Below are 19,966 nucleotides of genomic sequence, written 5' to 3' on the forward strand. Positions count from 1 at the left end.
GAGATCTCATGACTTCATTATTTTTAGGTACGTACCCCTCTCATGAGGTTTCATGAAGTGTTATGTCGTAAGCTCTTCAAGAGCACATTGCCTCCTTATTATGCTCATTTTGATTCTCCCCCCTTTTTCAAGGATTATTTTTTCTTAGATTCAATTAGTCTATCATGCTTCATGCATCTCATAGACTCTATCCTTTAGAAACATTCAATAGGAGCATTTACAACTCTTGTGTTGCTTCCCTAATGTTAGACAAACTAACATATATCTTAATCTATTTTGGAGAATCCATCAATCATATACTGCACATCAAAATTATCAGATGAAAAATATTTGGTCCTTGACCATAAACCAATTAAGAGAAAAATTGATTATAATTTATTGTTCTGATGCTTACAATTACTTTTGTATGTAATATTGTATTTCAGATCAACACATGAAGCTTTATTTTCATAAGCAATGATTTCACTACCATAGACATTTAATGTCACATCAGCTTGAATATTTATCAATATTATCAAGATAAATTGTCTTGATTACATATTTTGAATGTTGTTCTCTTAACTCAATTATCTTGCACAAACAATTTTGTAAATGTCAAACTACAAGTTGACAACAAACGCACATGTGATTATCTCATAGATATATCTCTTTATCATATCACATGATAGGTGAATGGGCCCATATTCACCTTTTATACTTTTCAAAATTTAGGGATTTAGTCTCAACATTGATTCAATCAACTTATCATGAGAACAAACAACAAAAAGAATTCTTGAAGAATTTTCTAGTTCTTCAATGTATGTCTATTACTCAGTATGCACATCTTTGGGTTGACCAAATTATTCATGCCAACTAATAAAATTATTAGTACTTGTAAACTCCAAGTTTACTATGCCATATGCCTTTTCCTGTAGTAAATTTTTAACTTATTATTATATGAGTAAATTTCAATTTTATTACTTCGGGAGTAAATTTTATATTTATTTCTTATCAATCACTCTACCTCTTCTAAGGGTGAGTCGTGATCCCATCACGATAAAATGTATATTCATATTGATAAGCTTTATTTTACACTATCACATTCACTTTAGTATTGAGTTTATTCAATCTCAATCGATAGACATTAATCATTAAATGCTTGGGATGAAAAATTTACATTATTATCAAGGCAAATGGACCTAATCTGATTATCAGAAAATTGTGTCAGTAATCATATTATTTGTGCCAATAATTTTGCAAACCCCAAGTTGCGAGATGACAATAGGCACATATGCGACCATATAGAAGGATCATCTATTAACACCATGAAGTATCTAAACCACCCACTAGGTGAGTGAATAGGTCCACAAATATCCCTTTGTATACATTACAAGAACGCAATGGATCCAATCTCAACTTTCATTGATGATGGTCTCACAATCAACTTGCCTTGATAATAAACAGTACAAGAAAATTCATCATTTAAAAGAATCTTTAGGTTCTTTAATGGATGTCCCTTTGAATTTTCTATAATTCGTCTCATCATTATAGACCCATGATGTCCCAGACAATCATGCCAAAGTACTAAAGTATTGAAATTAGTAAACTTCGTATTTACTATAGAATGTGCTTAAATTGCACTAATTCTTGTCCAATACAAGCCTGAAGATAAAACATGAAATTTTTTATAACACATTTCTACTCAGAGACATTCTTGGTGATACCACATCATTGACCAAAGATGTCGCGATCTTTTCCACGCTTGGCATGGTGGCTTACACCTCATTCCCTTTAGAGAATGGATCTATATTTTCAGCATTTATCAATAGTTCTCATTCTTCATGAATGGAACACAAACAGGTGAGCATATCAAATTATGATAGCTTTAGTACCTCATTCCTTATTCATGTGCATTATTCAATCACTTGTCTTCTTTCAGATATATTATGCACTACTACCACATTCACTTTAAGTAATGGTGAAAATTCAATAAATTTCATGACTTCTCATCAAAAACACAATAGTTTTTCTTTAGTCATCATCATCAATATGGTGCATTAAGACTTAAATCCAATGTCTTTTCCATATAAAAGTGTCTTAGGCCATAAATCGATGGGTCTTGAACCCAATATCTTCTCATCATTGTGAGCTAGGACTTTATCCCAATGTCTTACCCTCTTGGTGCGATTGGACGTAAATCCATCGTCTTACCCTTTTGATGCGATTAGACATAGATCCATCGTCTTACCCTGTTGATGTTATTGGACATAGATCCATCACCTTACCTTCTTAGTGCAATTGGTCATAGATCCATCGTCTTACCCATACTTGAGACTCACTCTAGAGCCTTTAAAATATTATCTCTTCTAAAGTTATATATGTATATGTAATGTAGGCATAACATGACTTAATTATGAAAAATCAACAAGAGTTCAAGTATATTTTCCATACACCGTGAGATATCTAATTTATAAGATTGTTTAGAATAAATTCTACAAATATTGTCACGCCCCGAGCCTACACCCTGGACGTGGCCGGCACTCGAGAACCATTGCTGGCCCAAGCAAACTCTTGGTCTAGCTTACTTACTCAGTGGAAGACTTAGACATAAGAAAGAGAATCCAAATACAAGATAACTCAACATGTCTCAAACTGAACTCATAATGTTTTAAAAATAAACATTTAACTTAGCCAAAATGGCAACTCAAATCTGAACATAAGCCAGTAACAAAATGATGACGAATGAACTAACATCTGACTGACTATCTATGAAGCCTCTAAAACAACTGAGATGGATGTCGGGATAGGCCCACGACATCCTAATGAGTTAAAATGATAAAGTAATGAAAAAGGGGGATCCTCCGGAATGCAAGAAGGCTCATCGACAACTCTGAAGCTCAATTGGATCAACGATGCGCTGGATGTTGATCCTGGTTACCTGTGTCTACATCATAATAAGATGCAGGCCAACTGGTATCAGTACATTGAATGTACGAGTATGTGAGTTGGAGCGCTAAACATAACTTAAGCTTGAAAAGGATTTGAAAGAAACACTTACCTTGGGTTTACTCAACTCCTGAATAACTTAACTGAACTTACTGAACTCATTTCAATATAAAGCAGTTTAAAAGCGAGTGCAACATAAAGAAAAGTAGTTTAAAACATGATGCCAACTTTGTGTATTTAAAAATACAATAATAACTCTGTATGTATGCAAAGATACAATATGAACTCTATTTGTATATGAAAATACAAATATTTTTTATGTATATAAAAATATAAAATATTGTTGTGGGAGTTTCTCTAACCGATAATCGTCACTTAAGAGTTATAGTGATGATACAACATTTCTTGGCCCCACGCTGCCAGGGCCATCTTATACCTTGTCGGGGGTATAGAACCTGAACTACTAAGTGGATCTACTAGTCTATGCTAAAAAGCACTAAGGGTTCATCTAAAAAGTATGACATTTTTATACCCATGATGGCTACATGGTTTATGGGGGCTGTGAGTTCTCTGAACGCTCCCCCATATCGGTGCTCAATACTACTCCCAAAATATGTTACTAGCTCTTTATGTTTAAAAACATATTTCTTTTGTGATTTGAAAGTAGTGCTCAAAAACTTAGCTTAAAGGCTATCTTGGAAATCAAAGTTTCCCCTCGTGCTTCATTTAGAAAACGACTACTCTTTTCTGAAAACTAGCCCGAAGGCCCTTTGGAAATCGAGGTTTCCTTTCTTGTTTAAATGTGAAAACATCTTAAACCCTTTGGGAATACATAGTCCCCATATATTTTTTGAAGAAATTGACTTCAAACTTTACTCTTTACTAGACTCAAAACTTAAGTCTTAAAACAAAGTTAAAACGTTTGCACAAGACTTTTGGAAAACTTTAAGAACCTCTCTAGACTTTGATCTTAACTGCTCTTGACTTGACTTTTAATTGGTTCTTAAATTGAATTATGGATTCAAGGATTTTGATTTGTGATAGGAAGGATCACATGATGTTTAGGAATGATCTTAAATAGCTAAACATGAGAAAAGTCACGAAATCACCGTCTTGGAACAAGTCCGCGACGCGGAGGTGTTTTAAATAAATACTCGCGAAATTAAATTTTGAGACAGAAGAGTCCGCGTCTTAACCGCGACACGGTGAAACTTTTTGGTCACTGGGGGAGCAAGTCCGCGACGCGGACTTGCGTGCCAGATCACGCTCGACTTTTTCCTTCTCTGTTTTACTGCCCCAATTTACCTTAACTCGACTATTGATCTCAAATTCATTTTAGATTCCGATACCGAGTATATGTACTCAAGAACCTAACTCAAAGCAACTCTAAAACTCAACGTAAAGATCTCTGAAACTCCTCAATTCATTCCAATTCAAGAATACATGTGAAGAACATCAACTTTCAAACTCTTTTAGGACGAATTTCACTGAACTAAACATGTTTGGCGCGTGGGTGAATGAACCCAACGCTATGAGAGACTTACATACCTCATAGGGATCACCCTTTGTCGAAATCCACAAGCTAAACCTTCAAGAATGACGAACTTTGCTCTTTCTCCTCTTGCGTTCTTTCTCCAAAAACCCTAGCGTAAATCTCCAATTGCCTAAACTGAACCAATTCAGTTTTGACCCTTAATTAATTCACCAAAAACGAATTAAAATAATAGGGTATGGAAAAGACCAAAACACCCTTTAAAAATCCTGATTGGACATTTTCTTATTTGAACAGGCCAACTTCCAAATGGCATAACTCATTCATACGAACTCGGAATCGCGCAAACTCAGCGGAGTTGGAAAGATTATTCCAAGAGCTTTTCAACCATCTCTGGAAGTACACCTAAGTACTCATCCTGAGCTAGGAGTTATGGTCGTTTGAAATTGACCAAAAACTCACTTTTCCTAACTTAAACAAATTTCCAGATTTTTTCCTTCTTTCCAAAAATGACTATTTCCAATTATTAGCTTCTTTCTATTTATTTCAAATTGCGAGATGTTACAAATATAATAATATACAAATAGTAATCCATTAGCATTAGCAATATGTTGGACTTTCCAATAAAATAATTAGTTTTTCAGTAGATATGTAAATAGCAATACACATGTTATAGGTAATTTGTATATACACCCAAAAGGTCAAAACACAATAACATATGTTGAAAACCCACGTTGTTAAGATAGACTTAAAATGCTCACCTCTACTAGTAGTGATTTGATTTTTAAATCAAAAGTGAATAGAATTTCACATACCCTTTTCTTATACTAATAATTAGTATAATACTTACCTGATATCTAAAGCTTGCAGCTTTGCCATATGCTACACGAACATATCAATTGCCCAAAACTCAATTGGTTAGAGATTCGTATTGATAGCATGTTATGAAATTATAGAATAAGAAGAACAAAGTATGGAGAAGAGAGAAGACTTCTTAATTCTTTCTGAAATGATATTTAGGGATCCACAGATCTGATTTACAAGAAAAACTCCTTTATTTATAGGGAAAAACTGACTTGGTCTCTTAGAATTCCTAACTTTTCTCTTAACAAACTCCAAATAACTATAATACAAATATGTTTATAACATATTTTAATTTATTAAGTGTCAGCATAATTATTAAGAAAGAGAAAATGGATTTACTAATCAATTACTACAATTAAGGGATTTTTTTTTATCTTAAACACGTTTCTCCCTCTTAACCAACAGTAAATTTTCTCTCTCCACATCATTATCAATTCTTCACTATCTTTCTACTATTTTTCAAAGAAAACACATATCACCCACACTCAACAATATTTGTTCATCTTTCTTGGTTCATAAAGAAATTTTTACAGCATGTATAAAAATTTAAAAGTTTAGTTTAGTATGTATGAAAATTTTATTGTATGAAATTTGATATCTCAACAAATTTGTGGACTATACTTTTTATTGATGTTTAAAAGTGTAAACATATTGATATCAATTAGTAAGTTTAGTTTAGTATACATAAATATTTTACTATATAAAATAAGTATGAATTTTGTCCAACAAATTTGTAAATTATTATATCTTTTATAAGTGTTAGTGTATAAAAAAATTATGTAAATTAGTATATAAATATTTTACTGTATGAAATAGGTATGAAATTCGATACCCCATGAATTATTATATCTTTTATTATTGTTTGAAAAGTGAATAAAAATGGTATCCATTAGTAAAGAGCAGCATACTTTGTTTAGTTCACCAAGTTAGGAAATTGTGTATTATTATCATAAGATACTTGATTGTATACAATTTTCATAGTAAACGAAATGGGTATACCATTTTACATATCAATTTCCACAAAATAAAATAAAATTCGTAGAAGATTCAATATCAATACACACACTAAATGAACACTTTATACGTATTTGACACTTTAAATGACCTGTAATCTAAATTGAAGTCAACCCAATATCAAAACTGACATCAAATAAAAACTACATGCATTGAGGGACCAAAAAATATTGATATTTAATGTATCAAATTAGTATATAAACTGATTTCAATTAATCATAAAAATCAAAATATACTTCATTACATACAATATATGATACTTTTTTTTGAAATTATCGTGTGAATTAATATGTAACAAGGTATATTTATTCCTTTAAATATGAAGATTATATACAAACTAGTAAAGTTGATTTATTTTAACGATCTTTTTTAGATTTTTGATCTATGAAATTTATATATATAAGATGCTAATAGTAAATGATGTAGTATTTTCGAACAGAAATTCCTTATCCACTTCATGCAAATTCATACAAAAAAAACTATTCATCTAAAAAAGAATTTTAAAAAATACATATTTCAAAAACAAACAAATTCCAAAAATAAAAAATGCTTATTTTAATTATTAAAAAAAAACAATTTTCAAATAAAACATACCAAAAAAATGATATCAACAAAAATAATTTTCAAAGCAGTAGAAAATTACACGTAGAATCTTATCTACCTCCATGTTGAATTAATATTGATTATACACTATTACCTAATAAATTTTAAAAATAACTGGCAGCTAGAAAGAAGGAGAATGAAAGAACTAAAATAGGAGATTGATACTACTAATTAGGAGATGGATAACAACCAAAATAATGACCAACTAATTGGGAGAAAATTACGGTATTGATATTCTACTAGTTATAGAACATTATAATTAAGGAAAAGATATTGCTAATTAGTTGATTAAAAATTGTTTTAATCTATTTTCAATTTTTAAAATTAATTTATTATTTGTTAAATATTGTTAGAAATCTAATGTTATATATTGAAAACTAAAAAGTCATGTTAGAACTAAGAGAAAAGACATAAAGTTAGAAGTTATCCCGAATTTTCAAAAAGACACCTTAACTTTGCAACTGTCCTATTACACCACTAAAAAATTTTGAACATATATTATTATATCATTTTTTGTCCACCTGACATAGAGAGTGGTGAGCACTCTCTCAAAAAGAGAGTGAGCAACCTAAAATAACTAATATAATTTTATTTTTACAAATATTTTATTATAAAATATATTTCTTATTTTTCTTATTATTTTAACTTTTTTTCCTTTTTTTATTTTTTCTCTTTCTTTCTTTTTTCTTCTTTAAAAATTCATTGTCATCTCCATTGAAGCTTCTAACTTTCAATGTCACAATTTTTACCACAACTTCACCTTCCTTATTTTACTACTATTAGTTTTACTCTCTTTAATTTTAAAGCTTTATCTAAATATTTTCTTACATTTCGAACAATTTGATTTTCAAGATGATTAGGAAGGTATCATATAATTTTTTTTATCCGATTTCAAGTAAGTTCTTTCAATTTTCGGGAAATTCATTGATTCTTTTAAAATTATCATTTCTAATTTTGAATTATCATTTCTAATTTTGAAGTTATATGAAATGGAGTAGTTGATGATACCTTCAAATATTTAAATTTTCTTAGAAAAATCATTAATTTTGTTATCAATAATTCAATAAAGTCTAAAAAATAGTATGAATTTTATAAAGAATTTGACCGGAGAAGAAGAAGAAAAAGAAAAGCAAAAAAATGGGAGTGGGGTTCAACTTGACGTGGGGGTGGGGTGCGGGTGGGAGGTGAAGAAAAAGAAAGTAAATGGAGGGATGAATCACTTGAAAGTGGGAGGTGGAAGATAAAGTGAAATTTAAGATAAAATTAAAATCAAAATAAGTCAAAAAGTAAGAGAGAGAAGAGAAATAAAGAAAAAACTTAAAATGAAAAAAATTACATTTTTAATTAAATTAACACGTGTCATGTAATTATTGGTGTGTGAACACGCTTACTTCTTAAAATCTGGGGCTGATCGAACAATGATATAATAATATATGTTCAAAATATTTAGTGGGGTAATAGGACAGTTACAAAGTTAAGATGTCTTTTTAAAAATTTGAGACAACTTCAATAGTGACTTTATGTCTTTTCTCTAGAATTAATAATATTCACTCTTAAATAAGTTATTTATTTAATTTACACCTTTTACTTTGTAATTTCTTAAACCATGCAAAATGTCAGCACATAAGGGTTTTTTTTTTTGGTCAGCTCATAAGGCTTACTTAGCATTTTTGGCCCAATTTATTTAATTTACATTAAATATCTATTCAATCCAATTTTTTTTGAACAAGTCACAAGTACCTCCTAGACTATGATCGAAATCTTAGAGATACATCTAAACTTAGTTAGAGTCTTATTACTCCCCTAAACTAATTTAAAATGGAAAAAATGTTGGCATAAAGAGTGTGCACGCTCTCTTGAAGGTAAATGATGAGTGAATAAATTGGACACATGTCATTTTTTAATTGGTAACTTTATAATTAGTTAGTACACATATTTATTGATATTAAAACTTACGTATATTTAATGACTTTTTTCATTTCTTTCTGTGTAAAATATTTATTTTAAGTTCTTTCTCATTTTAACTTTTTATTTTTTTTCTTTTTAATTTCTTATCTTTTCACTTTTAATTATTTTTAAAAAATTATGAGTATTTTTAAAAAAAATAAAATAAAAAGTGTCCTTTAATTTTAACGTTTTAATTTTTTATGTTTTATTTTATTTTATTCACTTATTTTGATCTCCACTCGAAATTAACTTATTTTAAATGCAAGATATTTGAAATTTAATTTGAAATCAAATCAAAAGGAAAAAAAATCAATAGAAAAATAAAATATAAATACCAATGAATGAAGGTAAAAAAAAATTTAGATACAAGACAAAAAAACATATGTGTACTAACTAAATCTAAATACAAGATAAAGAAAAATAAAAATATTTTATTATTAAAAAAATCAAAAAATAATAAAAAATATATATATACACACATGATAGGTGTGTGTGCACAAAACATAGTTAACTTGGGTGGTTGAAGGTGCCACATAAGGTGCACAAAAATACGAAAAAAATCAGTTCAAGGGGGTAATAGGACCTTTGTTAAGTTTAGGTGTCTTTCTAGAATTTTGGTCATAGTCTAGAGGATACTTGTACCTTATCCCTAATTTTTTCAAAAAAAAAAAAAAAAAAGACTTTGCGTCTTCTTCGTCGTTTTATTTTTCTTCTCCTCATACTTCCTTCTTCATCATAATCTTCTGCCTCTTCATCCCTTCTTCTTCGTCGTCTTCTTCTTCTATAAAATTAAATGCACCGCAAACGAGAATCGTTTCAAGTGAATTATATATCAAAAGATTCAAAATATTGAGATAATTTCTGTAACGACCTATTCCCATCGTTATAAAAAAGTCAACGGAGAAAATTTAGGGTCGGAAAACTTTTTTGTAGTATTTTGGATTTTTCCAATCTTGTTCAGTTTTGGACAAAATCGGAGTCATTGAGGTGTAGGTAAATCGGGTGAATAAATTATGTTTTTGATTTCATGAGTAGTTAGATAACTCGTTAAGGAATCCGTACGACTTTACGAAATTGAATTTGGACAAGTAGAACTCCCGGAATCGATCTTAGCGTAAAGGGTATTTACTGAGCGTTGTGGGTTAGAGATATGTTGTGAAATGGGAATTTTGAAATTCTTAAATTAGCTCTTTGTTTTGTTTTGGCCGCTTTGGCGGGGATTTTTACCGCTGTGGCGGAGTGGTGGCCGCTGTGACGGGTCCGACGCGAATTAAAGTCGTTAATAAACCCCTAAGCAACCTCATTATGCACGTTTTGACTTTTTGAGCTAAGGAACGACTTCCGCGACTCCTACTCGTTTTTCACCATTCTTGAGGCTAAAGGTAAGCTTTTCACTCCCCAAATCCATTTTTCGATCCATAGAACGTAATAGAATGGGTTAATATTGATGGGGAGGGGTTTTGATATAGATTTTATGGTGGAAACAGTCCTAATTGGGATCATGAGTTTGATCTAGGGTTCATAGAATTGTTATAATTTCGGGTAATTAGCGATTGTTTGTTGATTCCCGTGTTATTATGATTGTTTGTAGACCAAAAACAAGAGAAATGAATCCTTAAGCTTGTTTCGAGGTAGGTGATGGTTGTGATTCTATGATTGTGTGATGTATGTTTGTTCTTGCTTCATTATGATACATGTATGTATATGAATGTTGCATTATTGATCACACTTGTTGTAAATGAGGTAGATGAATGATGGTTACCATGAAATCATGACTTAATTTTATGATCTTGAGAATATACTTGTGATTGTGATGTGTTGAATGGATCGGTTGCCACGTTCCAGCATAATCATTGGATCAGGTGCCACATTTCGGTATGCTAACTGTTTGGGTTTGGGTTCCATGTGAGGACCAATGACTTGTCATAATTGTGTATTTTGAGACATGTGAAGTTGTTTGTTGTTCGTAAATGTTGATGATTTTGTATATGTTCGATATATGCATGTGATTATATTGTTGTTTGACTTACGTATGTTAAATTTAATGGGATAGCCGCGTGATCCTACCAATACACTGTGGTTGTGTACTGATACTGCACTTGCTCTTATTTTTGTTGAGTACATGGCATCTTCAAGTGGCTACTGACAGACCTCGCTTAGGAGATCAATGATCATTAGAATTCAAGGGTGAGCCAATTCTTCCGAGCTGCCATGGGTTCTCTTTCGTCTATGTCCACCATTTTCGAACTTAGACTATGTTCTAGTTAGTTGATTAGTTTATTAGATTGGGGTTGCATCCCTTCTTGTTTAGACTTGTTGAACTTTAGATGTTTTGGTACATTGACTTTCAGGTTCTACGCATTACTTCCGTAATGGTAGTTATTATTGTTAGACTTTTGTTAGAGTTTATGTGAACTCTATTTATTTCCTTAGTATTTAACTTGCTTCTGTAACTTAAATGTCTTAGTTTTGGTTTAGTTGCTTGGTTTGGGTTGTAGTAGTGGTTCTCCCACCGGAGAGTTAGTGTAGGTGCCAATCACGACGGTCTGGGTCGTGACAATTTCATATTTAAAATTTAGGACTATTTAAAAATAATTTTAATTGATCGAGATTGTATAGTCAGTGTATACTTTATGTATAGTTAAGTTATATTCAACTTTTTTTTGAGTGTATCATAATGTATAGTTAGTGTATAGCTAATGTATATGTAAGTTTATATAGTCAGTGTATACTTTTCATATTGTATGGTCAATCTATACTTCCTATAACTTTTAACTATTTATGTGAATAAGACTTGACTATATTTGTCGTAAATTAATTACTTTATTGTTTACATTTGAAACGAGACCTAAATTTAAATTGGGGACTACCATTTGTCCAAAATGAATCTTGTGAGAAAACCTTTTTTTTTTTGGGTGACAAATTAATGAATAGCTCTCTCCCCCACCCCCCCACCCCCTTTTTTTTTCCACAATACATAAATATATTCTTTAACTTGATTTTAACTAACATTTATGTCCTTCAATTTTGGGTGTGCACAAGTAAACACTTAAACTTGTATAAAATTGAATAAACAAACACACACGTAAGACAATGTGTCTATTTGTCCAACTTTATACAAGTTTAAGTGCTTACTTATACACATCCAAAGTTGGACGACATAATTATCAGTTGAGAGCAAATTAAAAGACATATTTATGTATTATGTTTTTATTCATTTAACTTTTTAAAAAAAAAACTAAAGTAGTTCTTTATCCCCTCTCTACCAAAAAAGAAATAAAAAAAAAAACAAAACATTATGCCAACGTGTGAAAACTACAATAATGTCTAAGTAGAATAAATGAAGAAATTGATTATTAAGAGAAAGAATTTTTGAGTGTACGAGTATATTCATCATTTCAAACACAAATGTATGGACCAACTATATATGTCCATATATAAATGAACCACCTTCTTCATTTCTACCTTCAACAAAAAATAAAAATTTAAAAAAATCTTCAAGCAACCATGATAAGTCTCTTCCATTTCTTCTTCTTCATTGTCCTCTTTGCTTCTCCAAGAGTTCATGTCATCCATCTACAGCCAGCACAATTTTCCGGCCCGTCGCCACGAAAAGTGAGTGTGATAGTTCAACCTCTTCCTACTTCATTCAAATTTGAGAATAGGAGAGTCCCTACTGGATCTAATCCATTGCATAACAAGAAGAGATAGGTAGGAGTAATTAAGTAAGTTTTCCCTAGTATGTCTATCAAGTTATAATTTCACTTTTGGTGATTCAAAATTTATTTCAAAATTAATTGGAAGTAAATTTTCAATCACCATTAGGAATTTTGTAACAAAACATACAAAGTTTAGTACTAATTACTTCTCTCTTAGCTTCTAATAATTTTATTATTAGTGTTAGTTTAATGTTTGGCTTTTGTAATTTGTACCTATGGTTAGCTAGTTCATAATGACTTGATAAGTAATAGTTTCATTTTAATTTATAATCTTGAATTATTTTTTCATGAAATGTATTCACTCAATTATATATGTTTCTCTTGTTTTCTAGTTCATTTTATCTTTACTAAAAACTCTCTCCCACCCCAAAAAACAAATGTGGGGAAACAAATAGAAAAAGAAGTGCATGAAAACATGTTAGTTTAAATTGTTCATTGGTACAATGGTTAACCAAAAAAGAAGTGTAAGAAGAATCATCTTGGATATAAAAGATCCATCACACACACACACACACACACACATATATATATATATACAAAATTTATATATATGAAATTAGCTACAAAGTTTATTGCTAATTCGTCGCTACAAAACTTCTAGCTAATTGAATTTTGTTATAATCATCACTAATCTGTAGCTAAATGGGATTTTTGTTGTTTAGCTACGAAATATTGTATGTCGATAATTTCTTATTTTCTTGTAGTGATAGGACAACTGATTTTAATTAATTTTATTTTATATTACTTTATTTTCTATCACTGTGTTTTTCACTTGAAGCATTTTCAAGAGTGATGAAATAGTTTTCATTTTTTAAAGAAAATAAATTCAAAAATTTAATGGTGGTGGGTTGGCATCTGGGCTATCTTTGTTGTCTCCCCTAATAAGTTTGGAGACATATGAATGATATTTATTTAGAGAAGTGTACAGCAGGATGGACCCAAAATTTAAATAAGGAGTGTAAATACCCATAATAACATACAACCACCTAGCACTTATTAAGAATAGTCATTTTTCATTCATAAAAATAATAATTAATGAATGAACATTAGCTGGCTTATTCACAACTTGTCATGTTGCATTTTTAGTGGAGTTTACTTATAACCTCTTACTTCTTGTATGTAAAATGACTAAACTAACTGCACTAATTGCTAACTAGGCTGGATCACCGTATTGGGCCTCCATCACGTAAAAAAAAAAAAAATGTATGAAATAGCAAACTATTAATTCAAATTAAATGTTATAGTCATAGTTTATTTTAATTGTAATTTGCAGCAAACATTTCCTTTTTTTTCCATCTGATTCGGTATACAATTAGCTATTTTCGTTATACAAATAGTCATTTTATACATTTCGGTATAAAATGTGTTTGTGTTTGTATAAAGCGAGAGAAAAATGTATATACAAATACAAATACATAAATTTTCATCCTATACACTTATAATTATACAAATACAAATCTTATTATACAGATTACAATGCATAAATGAATTTATACAAAACTGAACAATTTGTATAAAATTGGATGTTTGTAGCGAATTAAACAAATCAAAAGCTCCATAGCAAACATAAAATTTGATATGGAGCGCAATTATGCAAACTATAGTTATAACATACAAATATGATTTTTATGTTTCTTATATGTGAAAGTTGCTCAAACGAACTAATTAATTATATACACTCTAGTTTGCAATATTAAGAATCTTACCAGATTTATGTGCGTCCAAATACAAATCTTACCATACTGACCCCATGTATCTCAGGATTCATGAGATCAGAATTATGTGTAATTTATTATAGATACAATGTATTCAAGTGGATATGCATGTATCTGTGATACATAACAAATCTCGTTCACCTCCCTCCTATCTCGCTCGCCATTCTCCCATGTATTTGATATCTCAGATACATGTGAATCGCGCCTGATACATATAGATACATGTATCTAGTGTGATTCACATGTATTTGTGATATATAATAAATCTCGCTCGCCTTCCTTCCTATCTCGCTCGCCTCTTTCTGTATTTTAGTGTATTTGGTAATAAAATACATGTATCCTCCTCAATAGATGGTAGAAAACTCTTAATTAGTGGCGAGATATGTAATATTTTGAAAGTAAAGGTAATAATAGTATATATGGTTGTGGAGTATGTCTAATTACGTAGTTTCTCCTAAAAAAAGTTAGGCGATTGGGCCAATTGTGTAGATTGGGCCTTATCTCCAACACCTCCCCACAAGTTGGAGGGAAAACCGAAAGGTATAATATATAAACGTGTTCTTTATATAACATGGTCTCAACTGACATCTATGCTTCGACTTTGCGTATGCATAACTTGACACTTAAATTTGTATAAAGTTGAACAAATAAATACATACGTCCAACGTGAAAATTCGTATCCTATATGGCGTCCTACATGTATTATGTCATGTGGAACATGTGAGTCTACTTATTCAATTTTATACAAGTTTAAAAATCTAATTGTGCACATTCAAAGTTGAAGGGTATAGATGACAACTAGAGCTAAGTTAAAAGGCAAATTTGAATCAAAAGTCGACTTGTATAAAAGTCAACCATGTGCTACAGTAGTGAGATGTTCTACAAAAATATCAGCCAATTATGTATATTGGATTGTCATCTGGTTGTAATGATAGACTGGCACAGATTGTGGAACATAACTACTAGTGTCAACAGATGATAAAGATATTGTTGGCTGCTTTTTTTATTCAAGGAAATAAGACAATCCCCAAATATGATGTAATACCTAGGAAGATATCTTATTTAGATGGGCCAGATTTATAGTCCTATCTGAATATGATTGAGTCTTTAAGGAAAAATTTAGTTGTAAAATATTGCCATATTGGAAATTAGGGAAAATTTTGGAAGTTTGAGGCGTGTTTATGATATTGTTCTTAAAGATATTTGAGAGAAATATTGTAAACACCTTTGAACTAGGCACAAATTATTAGTTTCAATCTCGAACTATTGACAGTCTTAATTTGCGCGAATTTAGGAATGTTATCACAAAATATTTCATTGTTAGCGATGTATCCTCAAAGATTTAATAAGTTCTTCTAATATAAAATTATGAGCTGAAATCTAACCAAAAAAAATTGTCTTAAGGAAAACCTAACATTTTAAAAAGAACTTTTTCTCATTTTTCCACTGTCCAAAGATAATATATAGAGAGAGAGCGCGCAAAACACTGAGTTCCTAATCATCTGCAATATAAGTTTTAAAAATAAAGAATGACATAAAAGAATTTGATCAATTGGCCTGATTTAAATTGGAAAATTTAACAGACAAATTTAATTATTATGAAATGATATCATTAAGACTAATAAAATATATGATCAATTCTAATGAACAAAATCAATAGAAGATGTTCGAGAAATTCTATAAGATATTCTTATTCTGTTTTGGCGCAGTTTCAATTTAATCATCGAGGACATGATATTAGATAGGAGTGTACTGAACCAGAATGTCAATTTTTTTTAAATTATCGATTTACCCCTCCCGATAGTTGCCCTCAGTCATTTCTGATCAGTTTGTGAAGTTGGTTTTGAATTTTGAGTAAAAGATTGTATTTTTTGGAAGTTTTGAGCTTTGGAAGGCTTAAGTTGTTAAAAAGAGGTTCTTGGTGTCAATCGGATTTTTGAGTCTCACAATGAAATTTTGTCAGTTCCATCAGCTTCGGAATATAGAATATGGTCTATGAGAGTTGTCGGTTTCAGATTCAGAGTTGTTCTATGGATTTGAGGTCTTAAGTTGTAAGTTTATGAAATTTTAGCCTTTGAGTTGACTTTAGTCAACATTCGGAGTTCGGATGCTCAGATCGGATTTCCAACTATTTGGTTGGGTTCGGGGAATTATTTTAGGCATAGGAGAGGTCTTTGTTGATTTTCATAGGTCTCAAGCTTAGTTTGGTCTTTTTAGGCATTATGTTAGTTTATTGCAACTTTCACGGGTTTCGGGTCAAGGAGACCTCGAATTTGTGTTTCCATAGTTTCATTGAGTAGGAAACGTTAAGCTTAGTTGGGTAGCATATCTAGTTTGTGTACTCAGGGTTCCAATCGAATCTCGAGGGTCCATTCAGAAACTTTTATACCTTGTGTAAATTACTGGTTTATGCTTTCTAGTACCTGGTGTGTTGTTCATTGCGACTGCAAGTCCTTCTCTTGTGATCGTGTAAGGGTGATTGTGTACCAATCACGATCGCGTGAAGTGTAGTTGTGATCACGTAGGGTCAGTGTGTTGGTCATCGCGATCGCATGAGTCCCAGTCGTGATGGTCAACTTTAATAAGTTGACTTGTTTACTCATCGCGATCATGAGGTCTTAGGTCACGATAGCGAAGAGCAATAATTGCTTGAACGGTATGTCTTCCCATTTCTCCTATTGTTGAACCCTAGCAGCTCGATTTAGGCGATTTGAAAAGGGATTTTCGAGTTTCTTCAATTGGGTAACAATTTATAACTCCTTACCTCTTTTACCCATTAATTATTTCATGACTTTGATGATTAAGCATGGGGTTTGATTCAAACTATAAAGGTTTTTGGAAAGGCATAAGGTTTTGATAAAATGGCGATTTAAGGTACATTTGAGCTTCATTTTCTAAATAGTTTTCACCGATAGTTCCAAATATTTTGGGTAACACTATTTTATACTAATTTTCAGATTTATCCTTCATTTTTGAAATTGGATTTTTGGGTCATTTTGACCTCATTTTCCAAAATATTGATATGGGTGTTGATAGCTCCGAATTCTTATTGTGATTTCTTATTTGAATAGCTTGTGTTGATTCGGAGATCTAACAAAGAGGGAAGACTCAAGTTACGAAGAGATTGTTTGATTAAATTGAGGCAAGTAGACTTCTAGATCTTTGTTAATCTTGTATTCCTTGTTTTATGTGTTGGGGAGTAATATTTAATTGGTGATGGGTGAATTGTTCACCTTGTATGATCTTAATGATAAAAAGAGTATAATGAAAAAGGCAACATGATGATAATTTGATGCGCATAATGTCGTGAATTATTGGAGTGGTAATATTGATGCGTAATTGATTATATATTATGATTGGGTTGTTATGAATTGTGAATTGACATGGAAGGTGTCATCTTATCATTATTATGTGAACATGTCTATTCGCATTGGTTTTGAAACACCGTGATGATGTCTATTGTGATAATTATGCCGAAGGAAAATGGTCATGGCGATGCTGAAAGAAAAATGGCTTTGGTGGATACATGGATTGTGTGCATCCCATGGGTTCCGATCTAAGTCTCAGCGGATGTGTATCATTAGGACATGCATGTGTCACATTACCTTGCATTGCATTTCACTGCATATTTCTTACCATTTGTGAACTTGTGAGTACTCCTTGGGTGACATTATGATTGATGAATTGATGTTGATGTTGATGATCTGTATTATTGAAGTGTTGTTATTGAACTATGTGCTACGTGAATTGTGTTGAACTGATAGTACAAGTTGTAGTTTGTGGAGGTTCGGTTGGGTGTGATAGGAGTAACAGTATTCTTTCTTATTTTACTTTGTGTTTAGAGGTTTGTTTGTTGAGTATTGTGTTGTTTGATTGGCAAAGGTACCATGCCTAATACATACTAATGGTTGGCTCGGGTACCACGCTTGGTACATACTAATGGTTAGCTTGAGTATCACTCCTGGTACATGTGATTTTTTGTGAGTTGGTTCCATTAGTGAACCAGATTGACTTGTTATAATGTTGTTGATCATGTTTACTGTGAATGTTAAGTCAAGATGAGGATTGGAGTTTGAGTTATGTTTCTAATTGTGGTTATAATTGTATATTGTCTGGTTTTACTTAGTTATGATAACTTGTTCATATTTTGTATAACTAGAGCTGGTCAATGATCCAACTAGTATACTATGATTTTTTTGTACTGATATTGCACTTGATCTTCTTTTGTTAAGTACATGACATATTATGGCTGATGCTTCGTGACCGTTGTAACCCCAGCGTTCTCTGAATCTAAGGTGAGTTGTTTCTTCCGAGCTGCTATGGATTCCTCTTTTTCCACTAGTCCATTGTTAAGACTTACACTCGTTAGTTCTTAACTTTAGGGTTGCATCTCTATATTCTAGACTATGTAGAGTTTTAGTACAAGACATTATGTTCTAGGGAAGTATTTTCCGCAAATCTGTTAGGATAACGATTTTTAGTTATGACACTAGATTTCTATTGTTTCTGTTATTTTTATTGTCTGGTTAATCACGGGTTGGTTGGTAATTTGTTTTCCCACCTGAGTTTTTGTGTGGGTGCCACTCATGATGGATTAGGTAGTGAAAAAGTTGGTATCAGAGTCTGAGGTTTAATGATCTTGTCGTACCAAAACAGGTCTTTAGGAAACGTGTGTATTTTTGCTCAAGAGGCTACACGACTTTAGAAAATCATCCCTTATTTTCTTTCTTTGTTATATAGCATGATTCTTATTGGTATCTTACTTCCTTAATTCTTTGTTCACAGATGGTTGACACGAGACGTAAAGTGAGGGTACCTACTCTAGCTACGAAACCGATAGTGTAAGGGCAAGGAAGGGGCATAGATAGAGGAAGGGGCAGGGGCAAAGGAAGAGAAACCCACCCTGGGTGGAGCTCAAGTAGCGACTAGGCCAAGATCGACGGCCCCTCCTCCACCCCAGGATCGTGTAGAGGAGGATGTGAAGGTAGAGTATAAGGAGGGTGATAAACCCAAGATAGCCACACAGATTGGAGGTGCAGGCTTTCACCCTTTGACTTCTAAGGTTGTCCAACATGTGTTGGACTTTTTGAGTGGGATAGCAGGTACGGGAGTCACTCTTATTGTGCTAGTTACTCAAGCCCCAGATGATTTTTAACTTGGTTTCATATTTAACCAGAAATGTTGACTGTGATCAAACTTCCAACTTTCAAAACTGAAAAAACTCACTCAATATTCATCTGATCACCTCGAGAATCAAGTCACCTATCTCCGTAGGTCATAAATGTTATACATAATCTATAGAAAAAAAAACAAAATGGAGAAACATGCTGAAAACTCAAAACGACCATGAGAATTGTTACACTTTCTTCATTGGATGAGCTTGTAAACGGCAAGAAAAATTAGCATGTGTAATGTTGAGTTGTAAAAATTCAGAAGATCAACTTAGACTAAAAGTTAATGGCACATTTACTTTATACTAATTTTACGGCACGTGTGTTGCACGTGTGTATCATATATGTAGTATATGATGTTGTAAAATAGAATTAATATTACTAAATTAAAGCTTTTTAGCAAATAATTATAATTGAACAAACATAGGCCAAGTGTTTTTAAATTATTAATACATATTGTCATAGAGTACTTGTATTTTGAGATCAAAATGACCAGATATCATTAAAACATTTTAA

The 19,966-nt window shown here is 31.6% G+C and overlaps 1 protein-coding gene across 4 annotated transcripts in view; it reads left to right on the forward strand.

Moving 5' to 3' along the window:
• LOC125816838 (chromatin remodeling protein EBS-like) overlaps nucleotides 1-19,966 on the forward strand; it is a 950,056-nt gene that overhangs the window by 906,117 nt on the left and 23,973 nt on the right. The gene's annotated exons all lie outside the window — the stretch shown is intronic.

This window comes from Solanum verrucosum, unplaced genomic scaffold (genome assembly GCF_900185275.1).
Source record: "Solanum verrucosum unplaced genomic scaffold, falcon-dt-bn FXZP01000084.1, whole genome shotgun sequence".
NCBI classification, from domain to species: Eukaryota; Viridiplantae; Streptophyta; class Magnoliopsida; order Solanales; family Solanaceae; genus Solanum; species Solanum verrucosum.